General features: G+C 46.3%; 1 protein-coding gene across 7 annotated transcripts in view; it reads left to right on the top strand.

Annotated features, from left to right (window-relative positions):
* Window positions 1-14,190, top strand: part of LOC139751633 (uncharacterized) — a 1,070,361-nt gene that overhangs the window by 843,957 nt on the left and 212,214 nt on the right. The window lies entirely within an intron of this gene.

Consider the following 14,190-nt stretch of genomic DNA (forward strand, 5'->3'; position numbering starts at 1 on the left):
TTAATGGCATTTAAAGATGGAGGATAGAGGTTAGTGGTCACAAGTTAAAGAATCGTTCACCGAGGCGAGGGAAGTTCATGATAAAGGATAGGTTACAGGATAGAGAGCCAGTGATAAAGGCCGACCTGTGGTTTTGGTATTGGTGCAGTAAACATACTCACAGACCAGGGGATGATAAGGTGGAATACTGCTTGAGTTTGTTGCGAGGGTAGTGGTTGAAGTAGGGATCAGGGATGGCTGGATAGACTTTGATCTTAGGATTAGAGATACAAGAGAGGTGTATCAGACGTTATGGGAGTGAGGCGAGAGTGATTGATTGATTGATAATGGTAGGAGAGAGTAGATGGGAGAGAGGGAGTGACGAAACTGGGGAGAAACGGCAAAAAGAAAAGGAATTGATGGTAGAGGAGAAAACTGATGATACAGTGGGTGAAAAATGTGATAATGGTGAAGTTCATTGAGAAGTTCGTTGTGAAAGCGAGACTAGTTTATGCAAGCACTTAGTAATACGGCTTGTGGCTCGTGAAGTATATTGTATGTTCCCAGATGTTTACAACCGTCTCTGGTGAATACTACAATACCCGCCATACACCGTCGGCCACGACCAAGACATATGTACAAACGATTCATTTGGCTAAATATGGCGTGCTTGAGGTGATGGATCTTCGTGTCAGCAGCTGGGAAGCGTTAATTTCTTGAACACGATAGTATACGACCCTGGAGCACGACGCCGGTACGACCCTTGAGCACTGCAGTAAGACTCTTTAGCACTACGTCACGACGCCTTGAGCACGACGATACAGTGGTCAAGTACGACGATACAACCTCCCTTTTGTATTGATCCTTAAGGCTGGGATCGGAGGGTCGTGCCGTCGTGCTCGTGAGGTTAAAGCACGCATAGCAACTGCTTGACAGTATTCTAATGTGTTTCACATGCGGCCGGCCCGTCATCATCTGGTGTACATTAACACTACTAACGCTTGTGAGCAAACATGTAAGAATGTAGTATATGAGGGAGAGGTTTGACAATATTTACGTGTTTTATCTGTAAACCTGAGTTGTTTTCCTTAAAACAGGTCAAGGTCGACGCGGAATTAGATTAAGTGCACAGTTACGTATTTCCAAGCATGAAATAAGTGATTATTTGTCGTATTATTGTAATGGTGTGCATTGGGTAGCGTTAATGGTGGTGTTCTGGTAGTCATCGTACATCACCGCTGGCGTTGTTGCACCCTTATGCCAGACGTATGACTTCTCGATGGGCGACACTTATCGTACATCATAAGCCAAAATTGTCGTAAGGCGGCGACAGGCCGGATATTACATTATCTCCCGCTACATGACACTTCATCTCTACTTAGTGCGTAATGTGGTATATGTTTCTTCCCCTTAATGATGAGCCATCGTGAGAGCCGTCTGGAGGCTAGAGCAGTATAACTGTAAACAGATGCAACGCGGAGGACGGCGCGTTTGACTTCTCTTGGATGTTGCACACGAGTAGCCAGTTCTTTCTTTTTTCTCTTTTTTTTTCAGGCTGACCCCCACGCGTTCAGGTTCATCTCTGGCACCAAGGACCGCTATATACGCGCTGACTAGAATACAAAATAGTTTGCTGGAAAACCAGATATTTTGGGTACCTTTACACCTATAGACACAATGGTACGCATGACCCTTGAACAAGACGGTACGATCGTTGGACATGATTGGTTTACTCTTTACTTGCATGACGGTACGATCCTTGAGCTCGATGATACGATCACTGAACATGATGGTACGATCCTTGAGCATGACGGTGCGATCATTGAGCATGATGGTACGATCCTTGAACATGACGGTACGATCATTAAACATGACGGTATGATCACTGATCATGGCGGCACGATAATGAGCACAACGGTACGATCCTTCACTAAGGGTAATAGATTAAGCCATCATCATACCTAAGGGTTTCTATTGTCGTGCTGAAGACACAGGTAGTGTACATGTATGTATAATTCCGTTTAGATGATGACCACGAGTCGGTAGGATCACGTTCAGCATAAATTGTTCAGTAGGTGCATGCCAAACGTGCATTAAATCCATACAGTTGCAGTCACTTACAATCCACGCCACATACTTGAGTCAGTCGGTCGAGACCAATGTTTTGCCTCTGACAAGTTCAGGCGAGGATAAAGATAAGAAAGACAAATCTAAAGGTATCTTGACTTGCAGACAAGTAAGTCTCAGTTTACCTCTCTTAAACTGGTAGTCGAAAATACTGTCGTAAAATGTTAACTGGTTTGAAGGGCGAGGATGGCCGAAGTCAGTGTCGCGATTTCGCCTCTCGGTGCAAGAGGCGAAGGCTGACGTCCTGGGCCGTGTGTGTGGAGCGGTGCTTGTCATGTTCTTATGTACGGCTCTTCTTCCCTGCCAGATTTGCATACACACACACACACACACACACACACACACACACACACACACACACACACACAAACAAACAAACAAACTCGGCTCCCTCCAGCCATCACTTGGACCTCATCCAAAAGTCTGGGAGGAAGCTGCTGCACCATGATCATCACCACGAGCACCACCTACCACCTGAGATCCCTCGGCCCCGAGTTTGTAGTTCAGCATCACAACCACATTGAGATCAGCCGAGCTGGGAGTACAGTCTGCCACCAGACCAGCCCCATCCTAACCATTGTGACCATCATCAGTAAACTGTCGCCCCAGTCTCTCTCTAAAGACTCTACAAATTTCCCCCTTTTTTCTGAGCCCTGATGTTTGTACTGTGCTTATGTTCTTATGGTAATTTTTGAAAGCTTTGACTGCGATTGTTTCATTGAATTATTATTATTATTATTATTATTATTATTATTATTATTATTATTATTATCATTATTATTATTATCTTTTCTTTTCTTTCTTTCTGAATTGCCATTTCCCGTGTCAGCAAGGAAGCGCCAGGAATAGACTAAGAAACGCCACGTTTGTTCACACTTAGCCTCTAGCTGTCATGTGTAATGCGCCAAAATCACATCTCCCTATCCACATCCAGGCCCCACAGACCTTTCCATGGATCCCCCCCGGGCGCCCGCTTCACAGGCCGATTTAATCCATTGACAGCACGTCGATCCCTGTATATCTTATTGTTCCATTTCATTCTATCTTATGCATATCTTGCACCGTCCTGCATCTTCAGGGTCCGATCACTCAAAATCTTGTTCATTCTGTCGTTTCATCTCTAATTTGGTCCTCCCTCCGCTACGCCCTTCTTCTTACCTCCACTTATGACGCATATATCCTCTTTGCCAACCTCTCCTCACTCATTCTTTCCATATGCCCAAACCATTTCGACACGCTATCCTCAGCTCTTTCACCCACACTCTTTTCATTACCATAACTCTCTTTCCCTTTTGCTACTTACTCAACCAAACCACCTCGCACCACATATGCTCACCGGACATTTCATTTTCAACAGATCCATCCTTCTCCACACATCCTCCTCTATAGCTCATGCCTCGGTACTTCTATACCCTTAAAGGTACCCATTTTGCCCTCCTACATAACTGTTTCTCTTCCCACACATTCTTCAGTGCCCCCAGAACCTTCGCTTCCTCAACCATCCTATGACTTAAATCGGCTACCATGGTTCCTTTCGCTGTCACGTCCACTTCCAGGTATCTAAAACACTTCGCCTTCTCCGTTTTTTCTCCATTCAGATTTTCATCTCGACTAACCTGTTTCTCAACCCTGTTAAACTTGATAACCTTGCTTTTACTCGCATTTGTTTTCAAATTCCTCCTTTCACACACATTCCGTCTTAGTCACCAACTTCTGCAGTTTCTCAATCGAATCAGGGCTGTATCATCAGCAGACAACAACTGACTCACTTCCCAGGCCTTTTCGTAACCTACAGACTGCATACTCGCCCTTTTCTCCAAAACTCTTGCATTTACCTCCCTCACCACTCCATCCAAAAACAAATCAAACAACCATGGGGATATCACACACCTCTCCCGCTGACCGACCTTCGATTGGAACAACTCACTTTTCTCTCTTCCTGCTGGTACACATCCCTTGATAAAAATTTGTCACTGTTTCTAACAGCTTTCCTCCCACAACATATATTCTTGACCTACCACAAGGCATCTCTGTCAACCCTATCATATGCTTTCTCCAGATCCACAAAGGCCACGTACACTTGATCCACACACCCTCTACCACTCCTGAGACCACACTGCTCCTCCTCTATCTGCTCTAGGTTCACCCCCTCACTCACTAATCCCCCATACAATTTACCAGGTATAGTCAACAAACAAATCACATCTCTGTAGTTTGAACATTCACCGTGGATGGTATTGCAGTTGAATTTCTCAAGAAAAGTGTTAATTGTGTTGTTGATTGGTTAGTTAGGATTTTCATTGCATGTATAATCATGGTGAGTTGTCTGAGGATTGGCGGAATGCATGTATAGGGCCACTGTATAAATGCAAGGGAAATAAAGGTGAGTCTCCAACCGTCTTGCCACATTTCATCTTACGCAAGGCTTTCACCATCTCTTTTTTTCACCAAACCACTCTCCATGACTCTCACCACGCTTACCATCCCGACCCAAACACCCTGTATCTGCCACTCCGTCATCAAACACATTGAGCAGTTCTTCAGAATACTCACTCCATATCCTCCTCACTTTATCAACTATCTGTTACCGCTTTCCTCCTTGCCCCCTTCACCGATATTCCCATTTGTTCATTTGTTTTTCGTGCATTATTAACCTCCTCTTCCCTGTAAGCCGGCCAGACGCTTCTCTTTTCTCTTTCACAAGCAACTTTACTTCTTCATCCCACCGCTCACTACCGTTTCTAATCTGCCCACTTCCCACCTTTCTCATGCCACATGCATCTCTCGCACATGCCATCACTGCTTCCCTAACTACCTCCCATTCCTCACCCACTACCATAGCTTCATCTTCTCTCACCTTTGCCATCGCAGTCTCTACGTGTATTTCTTCACATAAGTCTCTTTTCCAAGCTCACTTACTCTTACTACTTTCTTCTCATCGATAATTTTTCCTTTTTTTCCGAAAACTTCCACAGATTTTTGCTCTCGTCTCCATAAGGTAGTAATCAGACATCCCGCAAGCTGCCTTTCTCAGCATCTTCACATCCAAGTCTCTCTTTTACACGCCTATTTATTGATATGTACTTCAATAATGTCCGCTGACTATCTTTCCTACTTACATAAATAACTTGGTGTGTATTCCTCTTTTTCAAACCAAGTGTTCCCATTCACCAGTCCTTTTTCCGCACACCACTCCACAAGCTCTTCACCATTTCCATTCACAACACTGAATACTCCATGTACACCAATTATACGCTCAACTGCCACATTACTCACCGTCGCATTTAAATCACACATCACTAATACCGGTCTTGTGCACCAGAACTGCTAACACACTCGCTTCGCTGTTCCTAAACTACTTGCCTCTCATGGTCTTTCCTCTCATGGCCAGGTGCACAAGCATCAATAATCACCCATCTCTCTCCTTCCACGTTCTGTTTTATCCACATCAATCTAGAATTTACTTCCTTACATTCTATCACATACTCCCACAACTGCTTCACTACTACTACTACTACAACTTCTACTACTACTACTACTACTACTACTACTACTACTACTACTACTACTACTGGGGTTAAGATAGAAAGACGTATCGCCTACGTGTTGTAGAAGGCGTCCAAGAGGATTGGAGCCGAGGGTTTGTTGGGAAATCGTCCCCTCCTGTATTGTCGCTTTCTAATGTAGCAAAAGAAGGAAATATCCAGTCTTCTCAAAAGTTTCTTCTTCTTTCCTCGACGCTGCCCCAGGAGTCCCTTCTATCCTTGCGAGGCTCTTGCAGCACTCAGGAAGCTGGCCACGTCCACCTGTCGACACTGCCACAAATCTGTGTGTGATTACTATTTTTGTGTTAAGGGAAGAAAGTTTTACACTGGTGTTACCCCGTCTTTTAATTATATGTACCATGTCCTCATTCCCTTATTTGTAAATACACACACACACACACACACACCAGCCTGAGTCAAATAATCATTTATCGACCTACCCCAAGGGAAGGATGAACAGTTGGGTTAGCTGTGGGCTGAATGCAGCGCCCAGGATTAAAGACATTGAAATATACCGGAGGATGAAGGGCATAGTCATCTCACAGCTTGACATTGTGAAAAACTTCGGCAAAACAAGGCAGCCGTTGCGTCTTCCAGAAAAAATTGCAGGATGGATCTTGCGGACTTTCGAGACTGCGGGGAACCAATAATGCCGCCCCTCAAGGAGGGCCTTGCACAGGCAGGACTGTGTATAATTTTCTCTCTTAACGAGAAACATCTTGAACATCGGGAACCAGCAACACGCTGCCTGCAGTCATTAGAAAGACGAGTGGGACGCACAATGCAGAACTTTCCGGTCTAGGGTACGTGTGTACAGGGTATACCAGCCAAGCTGGTGGTGGTGAAATGGCTCTGTGAGCTGCAGCTTCCAACAGTTACGTGGAACAACGTCCCAACTCAACATCTTGGACTCGGCCCAAGTACAAAAAAAGAATATATATATATATATATATATATATATATATATATATATATATATATATATATATATATATATATATATATATATGTGTGTGTGTGTGTGTGTGTGTGTGTGTGTGTGTGTGTGTGTGTGTGTGTTTGGGGGAGGTTCAAGGAATGTTCCATAAGGTAGAGAGAGAGAAGGCCATGTGTGGTGACACCGCTCAGACTCGAGTATAGTTACGGCAGGAGAGAGCATCACGTATCCCCTACAGACCACAACATTAGAGACTCTCTTATGAAACACAAGGATGTCACTACCATCAGCCAGCAACACTACACCCAGCCCAGGTGTGGGACGGGCTGGTACGACAGAGCTCAGTGAAACAGCCCAGGCAGCAGCAGCCACAGCTGCTGTGAGGGCAACGTGTCACAGCAGAAGCGTCAGAACACAGCCACACTACCTGGGGGCGACAAGTCTGCAGCAAGCCACAGCAGCAGTGAGGACAGCATGTGTCACAGCAGCAGCGCCAGAACACAGCATCAGGACCTAGGGACGACGACGACTGTGCATCAGAACGCTGCAGCAGTGAGGACAGCATTATACACAGCATCAGAACACAGCGTCAAGACAAACACACAAAAGGACAACTCCCTCGCCATACTGCAGTTCAGGACCCGTCTGTCATAACAAGGAAGAGGAAATTCAAACCATTTGTCGCTGCTGCTGGTGTAGGTGGTGGCGGGAGGACCCCCCTACACCACCACCACCACCACTACCACCTCTACCACCGCCACGACCTCTGCCACCACCACCAGCGGGCGCCGGGCCAGTCTCGTTCCTCACCTTGTGTCGCGCGCTGGCTGCCCACTTCCACTGTGATTACTCCACCTCCGTCCTGGCCCAGCCCTTCTGCGTCCCTAAACAAGCCCTTCCTCATTCAGGCACGGCTCGTCTTCGTCGTAGTCCAACCCTTCTTCCTTCAGGCCAAGCCCTACTTCGTCCTGGCCAAGCCCTTCTTCGTCTTGGCCGAGTCCTTCACCCTGTGTGCCAGTTCTTGTTAGTGTCTTGTGAGGGTTCCTTCAGTCTTGTGAACCCTCCAGCGCCCGAAGCTTGGCCATCTAAAGTCCTGGAGGTGCAGGCGAGGAGGACCCCTCCTCCTGTAGCTGGGTTAGATTCCCACTTTAATAACCACCTATTCAACCCAGTGGTGCTGACCCACATTCTTTACGCTTCAGTGGTACATAGAACGATCGTAACGGCGGAAATCTGCATTACTGTCTAACCAAAGTGAAGTCTCGACCAGAGTGACGTCCTAACCAAAGTGAAGTCTTGAACAGAGTGACGTCCTAACCAAAGTGAAGTCTTGAACAGAGTGACGTCCTAACCAAAGTGAAGTCTTGAACAGAGTGACGTCCTAACCAAAGTGAAGTCTTGAACAGAGTGACGTCCTAACCAAAGTGAAGTCTTGAACAGAGTGACGTCCTAACCAAAGTGAAGTCTTGAACAGAGTGACGTCCTAACCAAAGTGAAGTCTTGAACAGAGTGACGTCCTAACCAAAGTGAAGTCTCGACCGGAGTGACGTCCTAACCAAAGTGAAGTCTCGACCAGAGTGACGTCCTAACCAAAGTAAAGTCTCAACCAGAGTAACGTCCTAACCAAAGTGAAGTCTCGACCAGAGTAACGTCCTAACCAAAGTGAAGTCTCGACCAGAGTAACGTCCTAACCAAAGTGAAGTCTCGACCAGAGTAACGTCCTAACCAAAGTGAAGTCTTCGTGTGCAGGTGTGTTTCCCAGACCCGGGAGGCCGTCATAACGTTATAGCATCTCCGGCTGGTGTCAGCGTGAGGTAACCCCCCCCCCCCCCCGGCCTTAGTGATAGACGATATTACCCCCTGTCTCTCGCCTCACCTAACCTCGTTAAGCATCCCCTGTCTCTCGCCTCACCTAACCTCGTTAAGCATCCCCTGTCTCTTGCCTCTCCTGACCTCGTTAAACCTCCCTTGTCCCTCTCCTCACCTGGCCTCGTTAAACCTCCCCTGTATCTTCTCCTCACCTGACCTCGTTAAACCCCTGTCCCCTCTCCTCACCTGACCTCGTTAAACCTCCCCTGTCTGTCACATACTTCCCTCGCCCCAAGCTCCTCATTGCTTACCCGTAGTAAGCTCAACCCTCAGACCTGAGGGCTTTGTTCTTGTCTCAGTTTATCCTTCCCACACCCACCCTCTCATACCCCTACACGGCTTTCTTCCGCGCATACCAACCGGGCAGCATAACACACACACGCACACACACACACACACACACACACACACACACACACACACACACACACACACACACACACACACACGTGTCTCACCTTGGGCGCAGGCCATAGCGCGGGCAGACGAGGAAGACTGGCAGTAGGTGGCCAGTTCAAGCGAGACCAGTGTGGTTTACATGTGAGTGTGGCATCACTGTGGTTACCACGGACGCTTGGTGTATGGTATACTGTCGACTGTGACCAACAGTTTCGTGTCTGTGGACGCAAAGTCAGGTTTACATCTGTGCGAGGCTTCATCTCGCTACCACACACGCCGATCCTGGCGTACCTTTGGAGTAGCGTATCATTTTGCTGCTAAGGGTACCAGTTGTACGCCAGTGTCGACCACGCAAAGGTAAGGAAAACGTAAGATTTTTATCATGATAACCGACCGCACCTGACACATGCTGCAAGATAACAGGTCGGCTGCTCTGGCTCACGTAACTGTCGTGTTGTTCCTAAGACGCTGAGTGTGTTGTAGGTCAGCGAGGTGGAGACCCTGCATGTGTGTGGCCATCCAAACATACATTCAACCAGGGAATTTCATTGTTTAATATCACAGACTTGTTAATCAAAAGAGTCGCTCGATCGTTTTTTTTTTTCTTAACTAAACTGATGATATTTGTTAATTTTCCTCACATTTAGAATGAAGAAAAAAAAACATTAGATCATTTTCAGGAGACAAGAAAGTGTACGTGGCACCATCATCTGTGTACGTGGCACCATCATCTGTGTACGTGGCACCATCATCTGTGTACGTGGCACCATCATCTGTGTACGTGGCACCATCATCTGTGTACGTGGCACCATCATCTGTGTACGTGGCACCATCATCTGTGTACGTGGCACCATCATCTGTGTACGTGGCACCATCATCTGCGGCGTAGAACAGTATGGTGGGTCACACCAGGAGGGGACTGTCTTGGTGAGGGGAAGATTGTTTCATTATTTGGTTTCGAAGGCGTGTCTTCAGCCTCCCCCCCCCCCCTTCCCCCCGTAAATGTTAGGGGGTGGGAGTGGGGGGAGGGGGGGTAGTGCTCCTGTATTGCACTAGTGATCAGTCAGGCTGTTGGGGTACGCAGTGTGTCCTCCTGTGTGTTGACCACGACCTGGCTGGTTATGTTACAGTCTCTCTCTCTCTCTCTCTCTCTCTCTCTCTCTCTCTCTCTCTCTCTCTCTCTCTCTCTCTCTCTCTCTCTCTCTCTCTCGTGTATGTGTGTGTGTGCGTGTTATGGCACCTCAGCTTTCCACCGCCACGACTCCTATATAGCTAAAGGTCATATTATGCAAATACTCTGCCTGGGCCTCACACGTTCTGGAAACGTCCGGTAACTTCATGGGGGGGGGGGGGGTTACGATGTTTTAAAGTACAGCGGCAAGAAAAATGCCGGATTTTACTCCGTTGAGGCGTCGGCCGGAGGGGAAATATTGGTACGACGGCCTTAAGAGTGCCTGAGTTGTCATGCACCTTATGAGCATGATAATGCTATCCCTCACCACGATGGCCCGGTGCAGGGGCATGACGCTACTACAGTCCTTGAGCACGTCGGTTCGATCCCTAAAGGACGATGATGCGGTCGTTAAGAATGACAGTACGATCGTTAAGCACGACGGTACGATCGTTAAGCACGACGGTACGATCGTTAAGCAGGACGGTGGAGCACAACAACAGCACGATCGTTGAGGGTTCTTCCCATCTGTGCAAAGTCTGTGTAAATGAAGACAACATTTTCTTTTTTCCCAGAGCTTCAACAATCCTGCCATAGTTCCTTGGTTACTATGACAGGATTGTTGAAGCTCTGGGAAACAAAGAAAATGTTGTCTTGATCTACGTAGACTTGCAAAAGCATTTGACAAATGCGATCGTGGTGTCATAGAACATGAAATGCGAAGGATGTGAATAATCGGAAACATTTGAGAGATGGATATACAACTTTTTAATTAACTGATCACAACACGTGGTTGTAAACCATGCCAAATCTAGTTCCCCCCAAGGAACTGTACTTGCACCCCTCTTCTTCCTCGGTCTTAATCTGGCATTGTCATAAACACGAGCTACAGTTTCATGTCATCCTTTGCACACGGCTCAAGAATAAGTATGAAAATCAGATCGGTAGAAGTTGCGAAAAGGCTACAACGAGACAAACGAGGTCTTTGAAAAGGCAACCGAGAACATTTTTTCAATGAATATGATTTTCATCTTCGGTATGGGAAAAATGAAGAAATCAAAACCAACAGAGAATATCGGACAGACACAGACGCTGGAGTAATAATGGCTAACGACCTAACCTTCAGCGAACACAACAAAACAACGGGTGCCTCGTGCTGGAGGATGGCAGGCTGGATCCTGCGGATCTTCAAGACAAGTGAAAAATCAGTAATGATGACATTATTCGATGCGCTAATTCTTTTACGAATTGTATATTGTTGCTTCTTGATAACACCGTACAGAGGGGGGGGGGGGGATTAGAACATGTTCAGAGATCTTTCACAGCCTTGCCGTTGTGATGAAGGACCTAAAGCACTGGAAACGGCTGATATTATCGTAGCTATACTCCCTGGGGCGTAGACGGGAGATGGATATCATCATATGTATCTGGACTATCCTAGAAGGTATGGTTCCTAACTTACATAAGGAAATAACGTCTTACTGTTACGCCAGGCATGGAAAACTGCTACATACCACCTGTGAAGTCCAAACGTGTCTTATGCACAGAAAGAGAGAACACCGTAAACGTCCGGAACCCAAGTCTTCATCATCTTGCCTGCTGCGTGGTATGCACGGTAGAGAAGTTCACGATGCACTAGACAAGTACCTGCAAAATGTACCAGACCAGCCAGGTTGTGGGGGCTATGTGGACCTGAGGGCTTCGGCTTCCATTAGCATGGTCGTCCAAGGACCAAATCCAACATCCTGGTCCCCTCCCACACCAGGTATACACCAGAACGGTACAACCTTAAGGTATGACGGCATTGACTGGCCGGACCCATAGGTGTCAGGTCATAGGTGAGGCAATCACATCCCGTCGTGCTCAGAGGAAGTCCATACGTGCATGAGGGTCGCATCGCCCGTCATGCACCTCTGCTTAAAGGCCCTGTGATGCCTCATGATTCTGACGGTCACCAGTTGGCAAGAGGAGGAGGGTTGTGCAAACACCAACCCAGCTTTAAAAACACACCATCATGACTGTTCAAAAAAAAAAAAAATCACCTAAACGAGAAAGAAAAAGAAAAAAATTACAAGAAACATCAACAACACAACTTTCAAAGCACTAGCATAACTGAGGACAACTAGCCACACAACACTAGCGCTACTCAACACAATACTAGTGCCATTCAACACAAGAGGCAACCGTACTGGCAACTTTAAGAATACGTAGATAAACGAAGAGAAAGTTGAACTGAGAGAGGAATGCCGTTCACCACACTGTACCAAGATGTATGACATATTGAAGAGAAATGTGTTGCCACAAAAGAAGGACAGAAAAGGAAAAGGCTATGAATAGAAGACAGAAAAGGGCACAAAGAGAAGGCAGAAAAGAACACTAGTGGAAGACAGAAAAGAACACTAGTACAAGACAGAAAAGAACACTAGTACAAGACAGAAAAGGACACAAAGAGAAGACAGATAGGGACACAAAGAGGAGACAGAAAAGGACACAAAGAGAAGACAGATGGGGACACAAAGAGGAGACAGAAAAGGACACAAAGAGGGGACAGAAAAGGACACAAAGAGAAGACAGAAAAGGACACAAAGAGGAGACAGAAAAGGACACAAAGAGGAGACAGAAAAGGACACAAAGAGAAGACAGAAAAGGACACAAAGAGAAGACAGAAAAGGACACAAAGAGGAGACAGAAAAGGACACAAAGAGGAGACAGAAAAGGACACAAAGAGAAGACAGAAAAAGACACAAAGAGAAGACAGAAAGGACACAAAGAGGAGACAGAAAAAGACACAAAGAGAAGACAGAAAAGGACACAAAGAGAAGACAGAAAATGACACAAAGAGGAGACAGAAAAGGACACAAAGAGGAGACAGAAAAGGACACAAAGAGAAAACAGAAAAGGACACAAAGAGAAAACAGAAAAGGACACAAAGAGAAGACAGAAAAGGACACAAAGAGAAGACAGAAAAGGACACAAAGAGGAGACACAGGTATACAAATAGAACAGAGAGGGAGCCGTCCGTCAGAGTAGCGCCCCTGCACACCAGTGTTCACCTCTCAAATATTTCACTTCACCACCGCCCTGTGGAAACACCTCCCACGGTATTTATATATATATATATATATATATATATATATATATATATATATATATATATATATATATATATATATATATACACACACACAGACACACACAAACTTTTACTGGCGTGGAGGCGATAACAAGGAACGAGCAGAATGCTAACGTCATACGGTGAGTGACGTGGTCCGGGACTATTTTTTATTTGTAATGTTTTCATGACTCTTCTCCATTCTTCCCTCGCAGTCTGTCCCACGTTAGCTGGGCAGAGTAGCTCTCATCTTGCGGTAACTTGCGCTCGTCTTTCACCGGGGCACTTCATGACAAGGTGATCGGGTTAAGTCCTCCTGCCGGAGGTGGCGATGCTGAACTCTGAAGGACAATCAAAAAGGATTGTGTTGGACGTCCTCCAGGACGGGAAGGACTGATGTGTCATAGTAGGAAGTCGGCCCTATCCTTCTGCAGGATATGTGGCTCGAACCATACCAGTTAGGAGTCGGGAGATTTCTCTTTTTTATTCACATTTATGTCCCCTTTAATTTTCAGGTCTCGCGTTTTCTATAAAAAAAAATTGGTTTATAGGGCCACAAGGTCCTGTGGTGGAGGGTGTATTGTGGAGGAGGGACGGAGGCTGGCGGTGGTTGTGGGTGTGTGTGTGTGTGGCGGGATTTTATTTTTGTATATGTCACTGGTTGGACCCTTAATGTCAGTGTGTGTGTGTGTGTGTGTGTGTGTGTGTGTGTGTGTGTGTGTGTGTGTGTGTGTGTTGCGATCGGCTCTGGTGAAAACTGTGGAGACGTGAGTTCTTCTCTCACTTGTCCAAGGATTGTCAAGGAACGATTGTCCTGTTCATCACTAGGAAGCCGCAGGACGGCCGAGAGGTGCTGGAATTCCTGTTTTTGATCACGTTTTACTCTGCATTATGAGTAGAGAAATGTTGCCAGTTGTTCTTGTGATAATATTGCCTTTTTTCGACGAGCCTTTGTTTATGCGCCAGTGTGTATAAGTCTATTTCGTCTTGTTTATCATGTACTCCTTCGTCCTGTGTTGCAGCAAGGCGTGACCTCTGCTCTCACGTGAAC

This window comes from Panulirus ornatus, chromosome 11 (assembly GCF_036320965.1).
Source record: "Panulirus ornatus isolate Po-2019 chromosome 11, ASM3632096v1, whole genome shotgun sequence".
In the NCBI taxonomy this organism is placed as follows: domain Eukaryota; kingdom Metazoa; phylum Arthropoda; class Malacostraca; order Decapoda; family Palinuridae; genus Panulirus; species Panulirus ornatus.